The 18,303-nt window shown below is 44.8% G+C and overlaps 1 long non-coding RNA gene across 5 annotated transcripts in view; it reads left to right on the forward strand.

The window, feature by feature from the left end:
* The window catches only part of LOC116580892, a 398,948-nt gene that overhangs the window by 180,148 nt on the left and 200,497 nt on the right, over positions 1-18,303 (forward strand). For 4 of the 5 annotated variants that reach the window (XR_004281828.1, XR_004281829.1, XR_004281825.1 and 1 more), the window contains one exon: positions 995-1,095. The exons of the other annotated variant lie outside the window; for it this stretch is intronic. This is a non-coding gene — a long non-coding RNA (uncharacterized LOC116580892). The remainder of the gene's footprint in view (positions 1-994; positions 1,096-18,303) is intronic. 5 annotated transcript variants of the gene reach the window in all.

The following is an 18,303-nucleotide window of genomic DNA, read 5'->3' on the forward strand; positions in this document are numbered from 1 at the left end:
AGCTGCAGCATGGCGGAACTAGAGTAAGAGGGCAACTTCACCTCTACGATATGTAATGGGAGCAACGGGAAGCTGTTCCCCTAAATAAATCCACAGTGCTGTCACTGAAAGAAAAGGCAGTAGATATCAGGGAGGCACATCAAGATAAGATACAGCTATTTGAACAACTGGGTGAAGAAGGAAATGTAAGGTAGAATTCATGACCAGGGAAATGAATGGACGAACCCGTGACCAATCAGAACACTGCATTGTCTAGGCCATAGTTATTGGTTAGAGAGTTAGCAGGTGGTCCAGTCCCAACCAATGAGAGCCCTCCCCGGAATATATGAATGACCGAAAGATGCCTCTTTTGGGGGGAGGATGAGGGAGTCGTTCCAAAGGATGAGAAGTGAATTAAGGAGAAGTTGACAGTCCGATGAAGATAAATTTTGCACATTGCGTAGTTTTGCAATAGGGCTCTTCTTTTCAAGGACCCAGTACCTTTCTGCTGTAGCCATGTTCCTGTCCGCATTTGAATTCTCTCAATCCCTTTGGGGTAGGAGCAGCCTTAGGCTGTCAGCCTGCTTACCCTCACCAGCAGGACTCCGCGAAGGGAAACTGGGCTCTTCTTCCACCCCACCCCCATCCCCAGTGTTTACACTTCTCCTTCGATTTCCACGGTCCTCCTCTCCTCCCTAGAAAATTCTTTTCCATCAGTGAAACTGAAAAACAGCCAGGAGGCCCAACAGTGTTCCCTTCCATGGGCATAGTGACTTCTGCAGGCCTGGACTTCGTTTATCTCTCCCTGAGTCAACGAGATTTTGTCTATAGGCCTTTCTGCTATGTTCCTCCAGAGAGAGGTAAACTGCCTTTAAGTAATTGCTGAAGAAGGCATAAACCAGGGAAATTTGATTTGAGTATGCAATTTGAATCGGGAAATGCTCGTATAAATAACCAAAGGAGCTGAATGCGGCAGGTTTGTGCTCTATAGATTTTTTTTTTTTTTTTATCTCAGGGTCTTCAGAATAGTTTTGCTGCAACAGCTTAAACCATCCCAGGCCTCTGCACTCTGATCTTCTGCTAGTCTGGCATCATTAACTGCCAGTCTGGAGTTCGGTAAGTTGGCATTGCCTAATTAACCTATATAGCTGGAAAGGGGAGAGAGACGCTTGAACTCCCATGCAATGCTATCATTTAGAGCAGTGACACAATCTTAAAAACAAAACAAAACAATTTTCAACTAGGAAGGAGTTTGGGATCATCTAGCACAACTTCACCAATGAGGGAATTAGGAGCCAAAAAGGTAAATCATTGGTTGGAGGTCATTGAGGTTTTTGAAATGTCCCGGTTGGATTTTCCTGTAGCTACAAACAACCCCATGTCCAAAAGGTGTGAGTTTCCAACTTATATTACAGCAGAGTTGCAGGTCACGCATGGCTCTCCTGGGCTGGCCTTGACCTGGCCTCATTCTGGAGCAGCCAAGGAACAGCCACCCTCTGGGGCATGGGCCTCTCGTGGTGGGTGAGGCTTAAAAGGAACCAAACTACAGGAACATGTTTATAGCTCCTATTGGGATCTGGTGTGTGTCCCAACTGCTCACATTCTGTTGGTCAAAAAACAGGCTATAAGCCTAATGACAGTGAGGTTGGGTGGTACTCTGCCTAGTGGGAAGCATGGCGAGACAAAGTAGGATTCAAGTCACCGTGGAGAAATAATGCATTCCACTATCAGTAGGTGTCGAAATCCTTAACAGTGCTGGAAGTCTAAGAAGAAATGTGAAAACTGAGAAAGTCTCTGAAGTTTCCTGAATCTGCTTATTCTTGCTATCATGTTACCTATTTTGATTAATAGCTAGAGTCACCCAGTGACATAAGCTCACTGAGCGTTACCCCAGATTCCTTCCTCATGTGTATGTGTCACATCTAATGATCACCCAAATGCTTTTCATTTCTACTTCCCAAATGTGCCTCAGAAGTCCAGTCTTGCTTCCCACACCCATTTCACAGTTCTCCCGCTTCTGGATTTTTGTCGTTGTTTGTTTGTTTGTTTGTTTTTCCAATCTGAGCTCTGCACTGTGGCCAGAGCAACTACTCATATCATACCTTGCCTGAAGTCCTCCCACAGATAGAAGAACAAAGTGTTATACTTCTTCATGTCACGTGTAGAGATTCCAACCTTGCTACTCCCCAGCCCTGTGTCCAACATTCATTTATCTAAGACTGACCAGCCAGTTTGCCGATTAACCGTATTCACAGGGAGGCAGGACTTGGGACACGCTCTTCCTTCCACGGGGATTTGCTAAGTAGGCAAGAGCTAAGGAAGGCAGGTCCCAGGGAGAGACCCAGCCTGGATCACAGATGCTCTGTTTGGAGACAAATGAAGTGAGACCCTGTGCTTCTGTAAGGCTCAGCAACACAATGGACTCCTTGTTTCCCAAGACCATGGGACCAATAAATATGACTCATCACCTCCTGCTATGTAAGCCCCATGGAGCAGCCCCAGGACTCTATTGTGTTTTAAGTAAGGATCACCCGCCCCCAAGCTATTGCAGTGTTGTTTTGCTTTTCATCTGGGGTTACCCTCGCTGTCTTTCCTCTATATCCCTGTGAGTGAGGTGGTGGTTGTGCTTAGAATTAGCTCAAAGTTTCAGTCTCTTGAAATGACTCTGTGCCTTTGCCCATGTTCTTAGTGGTTGTGATACATTTGACCCTCCAGTCTCTCAATCCTTCACCCCTCATTGTGCTCCTACATTTCTGCCTTTGTTAATCTAGAAATCCCTAGTCAATGTTTTGAGCCTAGTTCATAGCACATCTTCAGTGAAAGCTCCGTTCTCCTTGGAGCAGGATTTATGCCCTCTCCTGAACTCTTATACTGCCCTGTGCATGACCACCTTCATTTATCCAGCCAATTAATAGTTGAGAAGGGTTTACTATATGTGCCAGGCACAGCACGAACCACTGCGAGCAAAACTGTGCATGAGTAGGCAAAGCCCCCACCATCGGGTCACCCACTGACTAGTGGGAATACGACGTCCAGGGAGCCAACAAATGCACCAGATGGTTACCAGTGGAGTGGGTGCTGAGCAGCAAATAAATACGGTGATAAGCTAGAGAGTGACTGGGAGAAGTCACTTAGTGAAGTCAGGAGAAACCTCTTTGAGGAAGTAATACTTCAGCCGAGGCTTGAAAGATGAGAAGGAACAAGGCTTGGGAATGGATGGAGGAAGAGCAGGTGCAGAAAGCAGGTACAAGGCCAAAGGCGCGCAGGCAAGAGAGAGCTTGATGGGCCTGGAGCTCTGCCAGCAATCATGAAAGTGGATGGGGCAGAGCACGTGGGAACTTGTTGGCCATATCAGAGATTCTGGCTTCTGGTCCAAAAGCAACAGGAAGACTAGGAAGGGTTTTAAACAGAGGAATGGCATGATGTGATTCACCATTTAAAAATATCACCCTGGATGTTGTGTGGATGTTGTGTGGTTGCAGTGGGAAGCGGACATAGACAAGCAGACAAAACAATTTTTTTTTCTCTTTTTTTTTTTTTTTAAGATTTTATTTATTTATTTGACAGAGAGAAATTACAAGTAGATGGAGAGGCAGGCAGAGAGAGAGAGAGAGGGAAGCAGGCTCCCTGCTGAGCAGAGAGCCCGACGCGGGCCTCGATCCCAGGACCCTGAGATCATGACCTGAGCCGAAGGCAGCGGCTTAACCCACTGAGCCACCCAGGCGCCCTTTTTTTTTTTTCTCTTAAGAGACATTCTTATTGAGCTGGTGCCTTGCCTTGGGGGTAGCTGCCATGTGTCTACAAAGGCATGGGTAGAATCAAGAGCGATTTTGGTGACAGAATCAACAGGACTAGGGTCTAATAGAAGGATAGGACTCAGGGATGACCCCATAGTGTTTGTCATGAACCACTGGACAGAGGGAGAGGCCTTTTACTGAAATGGGGAACACGGGAGAGGAGCATGGTGTTGGATAAAACGAGAACTCTGTTAGAGACCTAAGAAGTTTAGACACCCATTAGTGGGCCAAGCTGTCTGTCTCCCACTAGACTGTGGTGTCTCTCCAGTGCTCTTGACGCATAGCGGGTACTCGAAAAGTATTTGTTGAATGGGAGAATCTAAATGATATGCTTAAAAGCTACAGATGACTAATGGCTTCTGGAACAACAGACGATCCAAAGTCTGTAGCAGTGGCTAATTAAACCATTCCAATCTGATGTCCAAAATATTGTATGCTCGAGACCCCCCTTCTTTCCCCATTAATTGAACAGGCCCTGTCTTTTTTGCTCTTGTAGTCCATTGTTCTTCAAATGTAATTAGCCCTTGTGTTTTGACAGTAAACGAGACTCCTGTACTTTGATAAATGGCTTGTTTCTGGAAAAAGAGTATTTGCGAACACAAACCCGGTCTTCCTCCAACTTGTCTCCCACGTCTTCCTCTTCCTCCTACTTCAGGCCGCCTTTGGGCGACACCATTAACTTGAGGAAGGCCATGTTTCTCAGGAAAGGATAACAACACAGAAATAACAGTTATTTTTAGACACTTTACTACGTGGCAAGCAGATTCATTATATGTTATACAACAATCCTGAAAAGAAAGTTAAAAAAAAAATCCTATGTTCCATTTGAGTAAACCAAACAAAGCTCGTACAGTTAAAATCTCACAGTTACCTGGGCTGAGTTGAGATTCAGATGCGCCCAGGTTTGTCTGATCTCCAAGCCCATGTCCTTTCTGGGATTCTGGGTCTCCCTTAGACTGTAAGTAGATGAACCTTATTGAAGAGCTTCTGTGTTCCTCACTTGGTTGTGTATGTGTGTTTTTAAACAACTTAGTAAGGTATAATTCACAGACTATACAATCAACCCATTTAGAGCGTGGCATTCAATGTATCTCACTTATTAATGGAACAAATGGTATCAGCCCTCACTCTTAGCAAGGAACAGCACCCTTGTGGTTGTTTCAAGTTTGTTATCTCCTATGATTTATTCTGGTATTCTTATCAACCCTCTTAAGGGGGGGGCAAGAATTATCACCTACATCTTATAGGTGAAGAAACTAAAAATGTCACACACAGCATGTGGTCAGCAAATCTGAGTGATGAATCTAAGGTACCCTGACCATCAAGTCAGACCCCTTTGCCTTTACACGATCTGCCGCTTCACAGCCATATGGCCCTTCTCAGTTGACAAAGATGATTTTTTCATGTCCATGATCTCATTTGGACCCTATGCTGAGACTGATTTGCTGAGATTTTTTTAGAACCGTCTGAAAGATCGTCTAAACCAGTTCAGCTGGTTTCCCTTTGTCCTGACCCAGAGAGGGTACTGAATTTCTCAAAACTGTCTGTAGTGACCTCACATACATTAGGATTGCCACTCTCAAAAGAACAGAAAATTACAAGTGTTGAAGATACAGAGAAACTGGAAGCCTTGTGCGCTGTTGGTGGGAATGTAAAATAGTGCAGCCATTATAGGAAGCAGTATAGAGTATCCTTAGAAAATTAAAAATAGAACTACCACATGATCAACCGATCCCGCTTCTGGGTATATACCCAAAAGAATTCAAAGCAGGATCTTGACTTTTTTAGATCCCACATGTAAGTGAGATCATACAGTATTTGCTTTTCTGTGTCTGGCTTATTTCACTTAACATAATATCCATGAGGTTCATCCCTGCTGTTGCAAATGGGAAGATCTTTTTTATTCCATTATATATATTTACTCCATTTTCTTGGAATCTACGAAAGTTGAACTCATAGAGCCAGAGAGTGGACTGACAGTCTCCAGGGACTGGGGGCTGGGGGAAATGGGAGAGATATTGCTCAAAGGGTATAAACTTTGAGTCATAAGAAGGTTTTGAATCTAATTTATAGCATGGTGATTATAATGATTAATACTGTATGGTATACTTTTAATTTGTTAAGAGAATAGATCGTAAATGTTCTTGCTATACACAAAAAGGGAACCATGGAAGGGGATGGATGGTTAATCAATATGATAGTGATTATAATTTCACAAGGTATGCGTATGTTAAATCATCACACTGTACACCCGAAACATATACAGTTTTTATTTGTCAATCAGACCACAAAGCTGGAAAAAATAATACAGCATTAAAAACAAACAGGATAAATAAAGCACCAAAATGCAAAAAAAAAAAAAAAAAGTGGAGGATCTTGAAGACATGTTTGCACATCTATGCTCATTGCAGCACTAGTGACAACAGTGAAGGAGTGGAACCAACTCAAATGTCCATCTGTAAATGAATGGATGAAGAAAACGTGCTAAGTACACAGAACGGAATACTATTCTGCTGTGAAAAAGAATCACACGCTACAACATGGATGAAACTGGAGGACGTTATGCTAAGTGAAATAAGCCAGTCTCAAAAGGACACATACAGCATCATTCCACTCATACGGAGCAGCTATAGTAGTCGAGATCATAGAAACGGGAAATAGAAAGGCAGTTAGTGTTTAGTGAGTATAGAGTTTCAGTTTTGCAAGACGAAAACGTTTTAGAGATCCGTTGCAGCAAAGTGAATATACTTAACACTCCTGAACTGTACCCTTACAAATGGCTAAAATGGCGAATTTAATGTTATGCATCTTTTACCAGAATGGGGGAAAAGAACTCTCTTAGGGGGACTTGGGATTTGAACCCATGTCTCTAGGATCCAATAAGATCAAGTGTGAGAGAGAGTGTTGTCTGCATTCTTTAGGCCAGGGCTGTACCTTTGTCTCAGGTTGGCTGTGTCTTTGTTGCTATAACAACCTTGAGAAGCCAATGGGTGCTTTTTTCAGACCTCAGGGAGAATTAGGTGAGCTGGGTGGACCTACCAGAGAGTACCCACTCTGAAGTGCTTTATCTCCCTTAGGATAGAGGCACTGTGGGGGTAGCCAGCAGTGACAATATTAGTCCCATATGGAGAAACCAAGACTCAACACGATTAATGGAAGTTCAAGGCCACTTGGGGTATCAGTGATGGAGAGGAATCTAGATCCTAGGAAATCCAGTGCTGGGTCCTGTGCCAGTGAAGTGGGAAGTACAGCACATTTTTAAGATTAGAACTCAAGAAAGAGGTGGAAAAGTTGGATTTTCTTATTTTTATGATTTACTCTAAAGAACTTTCTAGAATGCTGAAGAGCATAGTTCCACTGAGTTGTCCAGTCCTGACCCCTGATCCCAGTGTTGATGATGAGTGACCTCAAACTTGGGCTCCCTTGCAGGCTGCTAGACCACCAGATGCATAGGACGGGCTTTTCTTCTGGGCTGCGAGGCCCTCTGAATCCACTCTTTCCAGCAGTAGATTTTTTTCTTTTTCATGCTTGAACTCCAGAGGCCCCCAAGGGCTTCTGCCTTAATTAAAATTTAAATTCACAAATCATTTGTAAACCGTCTCATAGGCAGCCAAATAATCACGATCATTAGTGGGTGGTCGGAGTCGCTTTTGGTTTAATGCTGTATAAGACACTGGCTTAGTCCTTTTAGTGCTATTTTCTACCACCTCTCTTGCCACAAACCTGGACCAGAGAATTCTGCTCAAATACCTTTGTTTTCTGTCATAATATAGAGGTCCACATTCCCAATTTGGAATGCACTGACGCCTCCTGGTCCCTCCCCACTCCTGTCCCTATTCCTGTCTCCTGCAGCTTGCTTGTGCCCCAGGGACATTGCTAAGGACGCATTGCTGGGGACCATCCTCATCTGGGGACCAGCCAGTTAGCAGGGACCATTTTGAAGCACAGGCAGACTGAAGACCCATCACAAGACTGGACAGGCTTCCCTCTGAGCCTGAGCTTTGCATTGGGATGGGTCCTTTAGCTGGGCCTCTGCTCCTGGGAGCTCGGAGGGTGCCCCACCCAGCGGTCCTTCCCCTAGCCCAGAGTTTCTTAACCTTGGCATTACTGACATTTTGAACTGGATAGTTCTTTGTTGTGGGGGCTGTCCTGTGCGTTGTAGCATGTCTTGCAGCATCCCTGGCTTCTACCTACTAGCTGCCAGTAACAAGCCCCAGTTCTGACCACCAAAAGCGTCTTGAGATAATGGCCAAATGTCCCCTGGGGGAAAAGTCACCCAGATGAGAATCACTGCCTATCCATTTTCTCTCTAGGGCCAATCCCCTGGATCCAGATTTCCTTCTTTTCCTTTCTCTATAGCTCTTCCTCTGTATCTCCAAACTCTGACATTGTTTAAGGCTATTCAATGCAAAAAAAAAAAAAAAAAAGCTTATTATACTGCTTTCCCCTCTATCATGGATTTAGATCCTAACAGGAAGGGCTCAGACCTTAGAAACCCAGAAGAACCTGTTTACTCTTCATGGAGGATGGGGCTGGTAGGATATGAAATGTCAGATCCTTATCATTCCTTCTGGAACAGCCACCACTACCCACCAGTGTAGATGGTCAGCCAGGAGCTTGGCCCAGGGCTGTCTGTCTCTGTAGCCCATAACCACCCTGCTTCCTTGCCTCCCACTTGGACTCACTGCACCTCAGTGATGACGTGGTAAAGACCACTGTGGGTCTAGTTCATTAACTAGCTATATCTCCTTGGGTTTGTCACTTTTCCTGGTCAAGTAAAAGGGATGGCTAATTAATCTCTGCCATTATTTTCAGCTCTGATGATTGGTATGCCCTCTCTTCTGGGCCCCAGAGGAGGGTGTTGGGAGGCAGTCATCCATTCAAGAAACATGTCTCGAGATCCATAAACATGTTCACGGGCTCCAGGTCTTGTACTGGGTTCATGGGGCTCTGAGGATGAAGAGGGAGAGATCTCTTTAGCTGAGGATCTCCTAGTCTGGAGATGGAAACAGGGCCATAGGAACAATTACTTACTGTTTCTAAAGTAAAGGTACAAGCAAAGTAGGGGTAGATCAGTTGAGGAGGTGAAAAATCAAATCAGCATAGGATCAAAATTGATTTCTGGAGCAGTGTTTTTTCTTAGGGCCCCAGGATTGGAAAATTTCATTGTTATAGAATTCATATAATCTAGTTGCCTCTTGCTATATCATCACAAACCACCCCAAACTTAGTGCCTTAAAACAATAACTGTTTTATTATACCCACAGATTCCGTGGGTCAGGATTTTGGATAGGAAATACCTATCGGGTACTCCAGCTGGGAAGGTTTGAAGAGCTGGCAATGAGTCCAATGGGTGGTACCTAGAATCATCTGGAGGCTTCTTCACTCAGAGGTCTGCCGCTTGGGCTTAGCTGGAACCGTTGACTGAAATGCCTACATGTGGTCTCTCCAGTAGCTTGGGCTTTCTTTCAACATGGTGATCCAGGGTGGTTGGTCTTCTCTTATGGTGTCTCATGGCTTCAAGAGGGAGTAGACGCTTCATGGCTCTTGACCGCCTACCTTTAGAAGTCACGTAGCGTCCTTTCTGCCATACTTGGTAAGTTGAGGCAGTTATGAGCCCACTCAGGTTCAAGGTGAGGGCACACACACACACACACACACACACACACACACACGCCACCTCTTAATGGCGGGAGTGTCAAAAATTTTGTGGCTATGTTTTAAAACCACACTTCCATCTTTATCCCAACGTTCAGAGGTCTGAATTTCTCCAAATCCTTAGCAGAGAATCCCACCTTGAAAAATCTCTCCAGGTGTATTTACACCAAAAGCCTACTTCAATTAATCAATTCTAATGCTCCAATTACTCAGCTTATATTTTCAGACACTCTAATAAGCACCACAAATGAATAGGAATTAAACTGATGGTGCATCACCCTCTGCTTTTAGAAAGACCACACTTGATTTCTCAAGCAGCCTTCACCTTTGTGAAATAAGCTTCCTTCTGTCCCTTCTATTCAGCCCCGGGAAATGTTTCCCTGGGGCTGCGGTGGGGCTGGAGCAGGTGGGAGGACTTTTAAGAATATGCAGCAATCATAGCAAAGACAAAGTTTACATGAAGACTGAAGCCTTTCCAGTGTGTGCCCTTTTCATGTTGGGAAGGACCCAGGTTCTTATGTAAGGTTTGGCAGTGAACCACCTGGCCTCATTGGACACATCTGTAGAGCCTGGGGGTTGGGCTTGATAATTCCTAAGGACTCTTCCAGCTCCAAAAATGTCTGCAATTATAGGAATATTTGCCAAGGGCAATTTTATAACATCGACACTCAGAGGAAGCACCCGCGTAATAATCATATTCACATGAATAAGTTGCCTTCAAGAAATACTGTCTCATTCCTGGTAACCAGAACTTTTCCTCTGCATTTACATAAATACACGCATACATTTTTATATAAGCGGTAGCTTACTGTAGATTTTCTCCTACAATTTCCTTTCTCCCCAGCTCTGTAATATATACTGAGAAGCTTCCACATCAGTACATAAAATTAAGTTTAATTCTTTTCTCCTGCTACATAATAGTCCATGGTATGGATACATCATAAATTATTTATGTACACTCCCTTTAATGTAAATGTAGGTTCCTGTCATTACTTTATCTTTATTAATGATGCTGTAATGAATACCCATGGATATATATTATCTTCTCATTTGCAGGTATATCTATAGAGAAAATTTCTAGAAGCAAATTTGCTGGGTCCAAGGTTATGGGGATTTGTAATTTTGATAGATATTGACCAATTCGTCATGGAGATTATACCAATGAATTCTTCCATCGATAATACATGAAAGAGCTTTCCCCCTCACATAGCATGTGATCAAACATAATTCTTGCCACTCTGATAAGGTGAAAATGGCATCAGACCGTGATTTTAAGTGGTGTTTCTCTTTGGTGAGAAAGCTAGCATCTTTTCTTAAATGTAAGTCCTTCATATTTCTCTTTCTCAGAAATGTCTCCTTATAGACTTTGGAAGGAGATGCACGAAAATATATTTAATAGATATTTTTAAATTTGTCTGATGGACCCAATAAATGGCATTGCTTTGACCTCCTCTTTATACCAGGGTCCAAAGCTACTCATAAGCCCTTAGGCCTCCCCAGCCCTACAACCCTTAATGGTTTTTTAGCTTTGTCTTTGAGTGGGGTGGAGTGGAACAGCTGCCAGAGTGACCTCCACCAGCCACAGTCTTGGTTCGCATTTTTCTAGAAAAACACTGGGTAGATAATATGAACCAGCAAAACTTCTGAATTCTCATGCAGTCTTGTCCACGAGTCTCAGGAAAGGGGTGCACTTTCTTTTTGCTGAAGCCTGTCTCTTTGCAGCACATTTTGTTATCATTCTGGGGTTTGTCATTAAAAAAAAACAAAAACAAAACACAACCCAAACTTGCGGTTTTTCTAGAAAAAGTCAAACATTAGCCATTTATCATTTATCAACATCAGATCTTTCTCCTGATGATGGTGGTGACAAACCTCTTTTTCTCAGCATTTCCTTCATCTTTGCATTTTAAGGGTCAGATAGGGAGACAGGAGGAAGGCTAGGTTTGGCTCCAAGCCGAGATAAGCCGTTCTTGCCAATAGTTAGTCAGAAAACCTTATGTGGTGAGGTTAATGGTCTTGGCCCAGCCAGAGATAAAGCTGATACTCTATTTAGGTTGTCATGTGGCCTTAGCGTCTGGTACCAACTGGGTAAAATCCCAGAGGGAGGAAGTTTGGGCGATTTGCCAGATTCCAGCATTGGTCATGCACCAGGTTCTGTGTTAGGGATGCAAACGCGAATGAGTCAGAGGGAGCCTTTGAGCTCAAGAAACTCAACCTACAATGTGGTAGGTTCCATGATAGAAGGAAGCTTTCCAGTCTAACCCAAGAAGGATTCCTGGAGGAGGTGAACGTTGGCAATGATACTAGTATTGTTGGGTATGTGGGGTCGATTTTTGTAACTATACAGGGAAGCATGACTGTTATTAACTAAATGGAGAAGAGAATAAAAAGATGCATGTATGTGTGTAATAAAAAGTGAATTGGTGTTTCCAGAGCAGAAAGTATGTGGTGGGTAGTGGTTGAGGAGATAGACAGAGCCATGATGAGGCCTGTCTGTTCTCTTGAAGACTTGAGACTTACTGGGTGCCTGGGTGGCTCAGTGGGTTAAGCCTCTGCCTTCGGCTCAGGTCATGATCCTAGGGTTCTGGGATCGAGGCCCACATCGAGTTCTCTGCTCGGCACGGAGCCTGCTTCCCACCTACCCCCCGTCCACCTCACCACCTCTCTGCCTGCCTCTCTGCCTACTTGTGATATCTCTCTGTCAAATAAATAAATAAAATAAAAAATAAAATTATAAGACTTGTGACTTATCATGTAGGTTAACTTGTGTTTTCCCCATTGGTAGACACACACAAATGGCATTCTGCTGTGCCAATATTGTCTTGGGGTGTCTCTAGGCTTATGCACAATTATCAGCTCATTGGCGGTATTGGCACCCCTTTCCTTATCCAGCAAATGTGTGAGAAAGATGAAGCTTTTCACAGTCCCTGCACATAAAGCCTGAACACATCAGGTCTGGAGCTTGAAGGGGAATGAAGGTCAACAAGTCCAGCAACAGATACGATGTCCAAGTAGCTCAGCCCCTTTACAGTGAAGTCAAATCATCCATATATTTTGACCTGACCTAGTTTAACTCTTCATGCTCCGCAAAGGACATGCAAAAGTGGCAGATGAGGACGTGCACCGGAGAGTGGGCACAAGGTGGATGGTCCAGCCAAGACCACTGGATGGCACAAAAGAGCACGAGACAGAAGGAGTGACATGTGTGTCTTGTCATCAGGCTGTTGTCCATGTAACTTCCAGGATGGGAGCTCCTTTCTGAGCTGAGTGGGAGTCTAGTAAGATGCCGCCTGATTCTAGAAAGAGCTTAAGTTAGTTCGCACAAGTACTGACCATGTCATAATGGAGATGAGGGGATGTGGAAGGTGATGCAAGGAACAATGGAAAGTAGGGAAGAGAAGATAAAGGCAAGAGCAAAGTTGGTGTGGAAATCCTCATCTGAGGATTCTAAACACGTGCGCCTCTTGCTTTAGGCGAACGAATGACATTATTCACTTTCGACAGTTCAGGCAATGTTGTTCACCTCTTCTGAGAACCCGGAGTCTGAAAAATTCTGGCTTGGTCGAAATCTGGCTCTTGCATTTTGGGTGTCAGAGGCACCAAGGATCCAGGGAGAAGCATAGACTGAACATTCAGAGAGTTTCTGCGGAGAGGGAGAGAGAGAGAGAGAGAAAGGTGTGGGGGAGGTTCAAAAAATGGGAGGCATCCCTTGACTCATCGTAAAGCAGCGTGGCATTTAGGCACTGAGTTCAGAGACTGTCTGAGGAGACGGAGTGTCTACACTTTGATGCGACTGTGTAGAATCCGTTTATTTGGGAAAATGACATAGATATGTCATATGCCTTCTGTGATGCCGTTTGACTGATTTCCATAGCATCTCTGTTTCTGCTGTGTGACTGTACGGGTTATATAAGCAGTCTGGCAGCTTAAGTCTTGTTACTGTCGTTTCCAAGGTGGCAGATGGCTCAGAACAAGGCTACCTTTTCTGCCACGCAATCAGGCGTGACTGCTTCCCCATCCAGGCACATTCCCGTTATCCCTTCCATGACTGCACCTTTGGAATATGGCCAGACCCACCAGTTTGATAGCTCTTGGGTGGGAAAGAGAATGGTTGTCCCATGCTCTATTTCCTCGAGAGTCTGTCTTTTGCCAAATGTTAAGGGGGGAAATGAGCAAGGTGTTCAAGAGATTTATATTCCTGCTGCCTGCGGGGTAGCTTTCTCTGCTGCGGAAGGGCGGTAAGAGGGATTGTAGAGAGTTTGTTCTATGAAGTGGCTTATGGCATTCATATTCCTTGACCTCACTAGGTCCAGAGCTGGTTGGAGCCTGATTTGCTGATCTTTGTGGTTCATAAGTATGTGTGTGTGTGTGTGTGTGTGTGTGTGTGTGTGTGTGTGCGCGCGCGCGTGCCCATGTATGTCTATACGCTGTAGCTTGCTTTGTTCTCTGCAGCAAATATCTGTTGCTGCCGTCCACCCAAGTTCATTCCCTCTTCTGCAATAAAATCATCCTGACTTCCCCTTGGAGAGTCACCTTCTCCTACTTTTCATCCCAGAGGTGGTTTCATGACTCAGATCCTTGTCTTCCATCTTCCCACCTTCCATGATTGGTTGAGAGCACGTGGCTTCATCCAGGCCAGAGAGAACAATCTTGGCACTTCTGATGGAACCCACTGGAGAAGAGATGTTCTCCTTTTGTCTTGGGGCTAATGATTTAGTACTAGACAAGCCTGGACTTACAGGCTACCATCTTGTCACCACACGGAAGTGGCACACCTATGGTTAGAACCCATCCCTGGAAAGGACACTGGAAATTTGAGAAGAGACAGCGTGGTTGTAGCCAGAAGGAAGCCAGATGTGCTGTGGACTTCCTAGATTTATAAACCAACAAATTGCTCATTGTCACTGTTATTTTCCTCATGCCAGTTTTATTTCTGTCAGCTGCCACTGCAGCTCTTGTCCAAGACACTCTCTACGTTTCTGCCCAACCATCTCTAGACAGGATCCTGGCTGGCTGTGGGCAATATGGTGGAGTTGGTAACTTTTTCCTTTTACAACTTTATCCTTCCTTTGCCTTCAATATGGACCAGGTCATTGGTTTTGGCTTTGAGTCCGAGATCTGGGAGTGAATCATGGCTCTGCAAAACCATTTATTTTATTTCCTTTCCTTTTTTTTTTTTTTTTTTTTTTTTTTTTTAATAAATGACACACCTTCTCAGAATCTCAGTTTCCTCAGCGGTAATGCAGGCAACACAACACCAACCTAATAACAATTGTTGTGACCATGACAACAATGTGAATGAGCAGCTATGAGTTTGCTCTACAACATTCGAACACAATAGATGATGATATATTTTATTTTAAATCAAATTAAATCTGGGTCTAGATTTCCACTAGTTAGAGTGTTGAGACCATCAATCACAGGCATGTTCAGGGCCATTGCCTGCCCATCCCCAAAGATATACAAAATCTAGGGAACTTACATTGTGACTTAAAAATTAAGAGGGGCGGGGCGCCTGGGTGGCTCAGTGGGTTAAGCCGCTGTCTTCGGCTGAGGTCGTGATCTCAGGGTCCTGGGATCAAGTCCCGCATCGGGCTCTCTGCTCAGAGGGGAGCCTGCTTCCCTCTCTCTCTCTCTACCTGCCTCTCCATCTACTTGTGATTTCTCTCTGTCAAATAAATAAATAAAATCTTTAAAAAAAATTTAAAAAAAAATTAAGAGGGGCTTGGACTTCTGTCCTTGGGGGCCACCAGAGTTCCCAATGCTTCTGTTCCACGTTGCCACAGAACTTATCCTACTTTGTCTTCTAGTCTTTGTTTTCTCCAAGGACCCAGGGATGCTTCTCATCTACTGCATTTTCTTCTAGCCAGAGGTTTGACCACAGAGATTTTTGCCAGTGCTATCAAAGTCTTGGCATCTTGTCCAACCTCCCTGGAATCCCACAGCGCTCAGTGTTCAGACAGAATACTAATTCTGTCACTTGTGAAAACCTCCAACCTCTCTCCCCCTCATGTTATGGAGAAGCCAATGCCTACTGCACCTCCTCACCATGATTCCCCGACCCGTAACCAGACTCTTTTCCCTCCTTGTCAATGAGGTTCCATCTCTCCTAAACAAAACTAGGGCAAGAGTTGCCTTTGGGATGTCTCCTAATTTATGTCTTAGATTCTTTGGCTGAGATTCTGGTTGTCTGCACTATCAAGTTTCTCTTTTTTTCCCCATGCCAATGGCATTTTTAGCTGTAAATGAGCAGATGCCCAAAGTAGGTCTAATATTTATCAGCCTGACTTACAGCTGGGGGTAGTCAGGTAGCTGAGTTCTGGCCAAAGGGATCGAAGTGGATAGAGTGGATGGAAGTTTCTGGGAGCCTTTAAGAGACAGTTCGTGCCTGCTGTTTGTCCCTTCTTATTCCTCTTTTCCATTCTGCTGCTCAGAATATAGATGGTGCCATCTTGGACCAAGAGCATGGTGATCAGAGCAGTGAGTTGGGATGCAACTGAGTCTTCAACTGTAGGAAAGACACAGAAGGGGAAACCCATCTTCTTTAGCCCAGTGTCATGATGCTTGACACGGCAGCTGCCATGTAGTGACCCTTAAGGGACAAGGTCAAGGATCGAGGCAACCACTGAGCATGACAGAGCTGAAGAAAGGGAGGCCCGGGTCCCTGATGATCTGTGGCTCACCCCGGAGCCTCCTGCATCCAGACTTGTTATATTGTTGTGTCCATTGTTTGAGCCACTTCTATTTGGGTGTTTTCTTACATAAAGGCACCTGAGCTGATGCGACATGAGGGAGCACACTCCCAGAACACCAAGGCTTGGTTGCTTGTTTTATAAGATGAGGCAAGGAAAATCCCTCTTGATCTTTTGAGCGTTCTTTAGCAAGGAGAACAAAGCACAGACAGATACCACAGTAAATTATCCCCCCACATGTAAAAAGCCCAGCATGGAACCTGACACATTTAAGCAGTCAGTAAAAGGTAGCTATTTTTCTTTTTCTTATTAGCATAATGCCTCAATAAATGTTAGTTTCTGATCCTATCTCCTTGAGTGTCTCTCCCTTTGCTACTAGGTTCCTCCATACCTGCACATTTATCTCCCTTCTCCCCTATTAAACCTGGCTCTTGAAAAGACTGTCAACTCACTCTCATTGAGGTGTCAGTGATAGATAAGGCTTAATGTATGACCTCATTCCCCAAACACTATCGGCTGGCTGGTGAGATTTACATTTAATAGAGGATTAAAGCCTTAAGCCAAAGGAATGAATCTTTAATGGTGAAATGTGAGGCACCAGGAAGTTTATGACAAACTTCTATTGAAGGTAAGGGGGTCTTCCCGATGATCCCCAGTTTCTCGGGCGTTCTCATCACCTTCTCCAAAGTCGCCCAGATTTGAAACACGCCACACAACAATTCACAGTCACAGTTGGCAAACAGGAAATTCTTTTTCTTTTCTTTTCTTTTTTTTAAGATTTATTTATTTAGTTTAGAGGTGGGGGCATGGCAGAGGGAGAGGGAGAGAGAACCTCAAGCAGACTCCCTGCTGAACAGCTGAACACAGAGCTCCACTTGGGGCTCAGTGTCACAACGCCAAAACCAAGAGTAGGGCACTTACCCAACTGTGCCATCCAGGCACCCCAAAGAGCAAATTCTTGATGAAGCTTTGTGGGACAGAGGTGGAGTTGGGGCAGTGGGTGTTGTGAAATCAAAGGCATGAGGAGAGAGTGCCTTGGCTCCAGAGGGGGTCGTCTCTCAAGTAGGTGGGTCACACTGCTTCACTGTGTGGATGGAACTTCCTTGGTGGTTGGTGTTGAATGTTGAGCCCCATTTATTTTGACGTAGCGGTTTCTAGCTTCCTCTTGACATCTGTGCTTCAGGGGCTGTATCAAGTTAGCTTTCTCGCTACCCAGTCATACCCACCTGGAGTGTTCTCTCCCATCCCTATCCTTATCTCGATTCTCCTCTCTGCTTGTCCTGACTCCCCAGGTGCCTCTTTGACCAGAACTCCCGAGTCCTGTGAGCATGACTTGGGGTCTCCCCATCCTTGGATCCACCACGGAACCTCTGGGCAGCTCTGTTGGGCCCCAGCACTGAGACATGATAGGCTGCTTCTTGGTCTTTGGGATTTCCTGTCTTCCAGCCTGCACTCAGTTTCTTGCTCCACATCCGCTGATACTTATACTCATCGTATAGTCCCCCTAGACCCACTCTAGCCCTGTCCCATCTTGTGCTGTCTCTGGGAGACTGAGCCCTTGAACCTCATCACCTCTGCTGGGTCGACCAGTTAGGTAGAGACAGAAGGAAGGAGGGAGGAAGAGGGGAAGGGCTGTAGTGTTTATTCCCCAATCCCTGTCCTGAAGGTGTAGCCTCAGCCTCCACCAAGGTAGCCTTCTCTCCCCCTTTCCAAGTTCTGGCAACTTTCTGAACTTTCTGTCTGTTTGCCCCTGATGGCTTGGGGCAGTATCAGCCTCTCCACCGCTGCTGGCCAGATTTTTGTTCTCACCCTCAGGGCACTTCTTCTGTACCAGCTGTGTCAGCATCACCTGGGAATTTGCCAGAAATGCAAATTAGGGGGCCATGCCCAACTTAAACAGGCCTCTAGGTGATTCTGATGCACGCTGACTTGAGAATCACTCCACGTTTCTGAAATTCATAGCAAACTGTCTTCGGATTATGCTACCCTGCATGTTTCCTATTGAGATCCCAACTGAATAATAATAATAATAGTAATAATAATAGAATTCTGATCCTCCCCCCACAAAAATGGCTCTCTTCTAGGGTCTCTATTCCAACTCATGGAGCGACATGGGATTTGGTCTCACACATTGTTATACTCTCAGCACTTACAAGCCCCTCAGAGACATGGTAGGT

This window comes from Mustela erminea, chromosome 20, assembly GCF_009829155.1.
Source record: "Mustela erminea isolate mMusErm1 chromosome 20, mMusErm1.Pri, whole genome shotgun sequence".
Classification (NCBI taxonomy): Eukaryota; Metazoa; Chordata; class Mammalia; order Carnivora; family Mustelidae; genus Mustela; species Mustela erminea.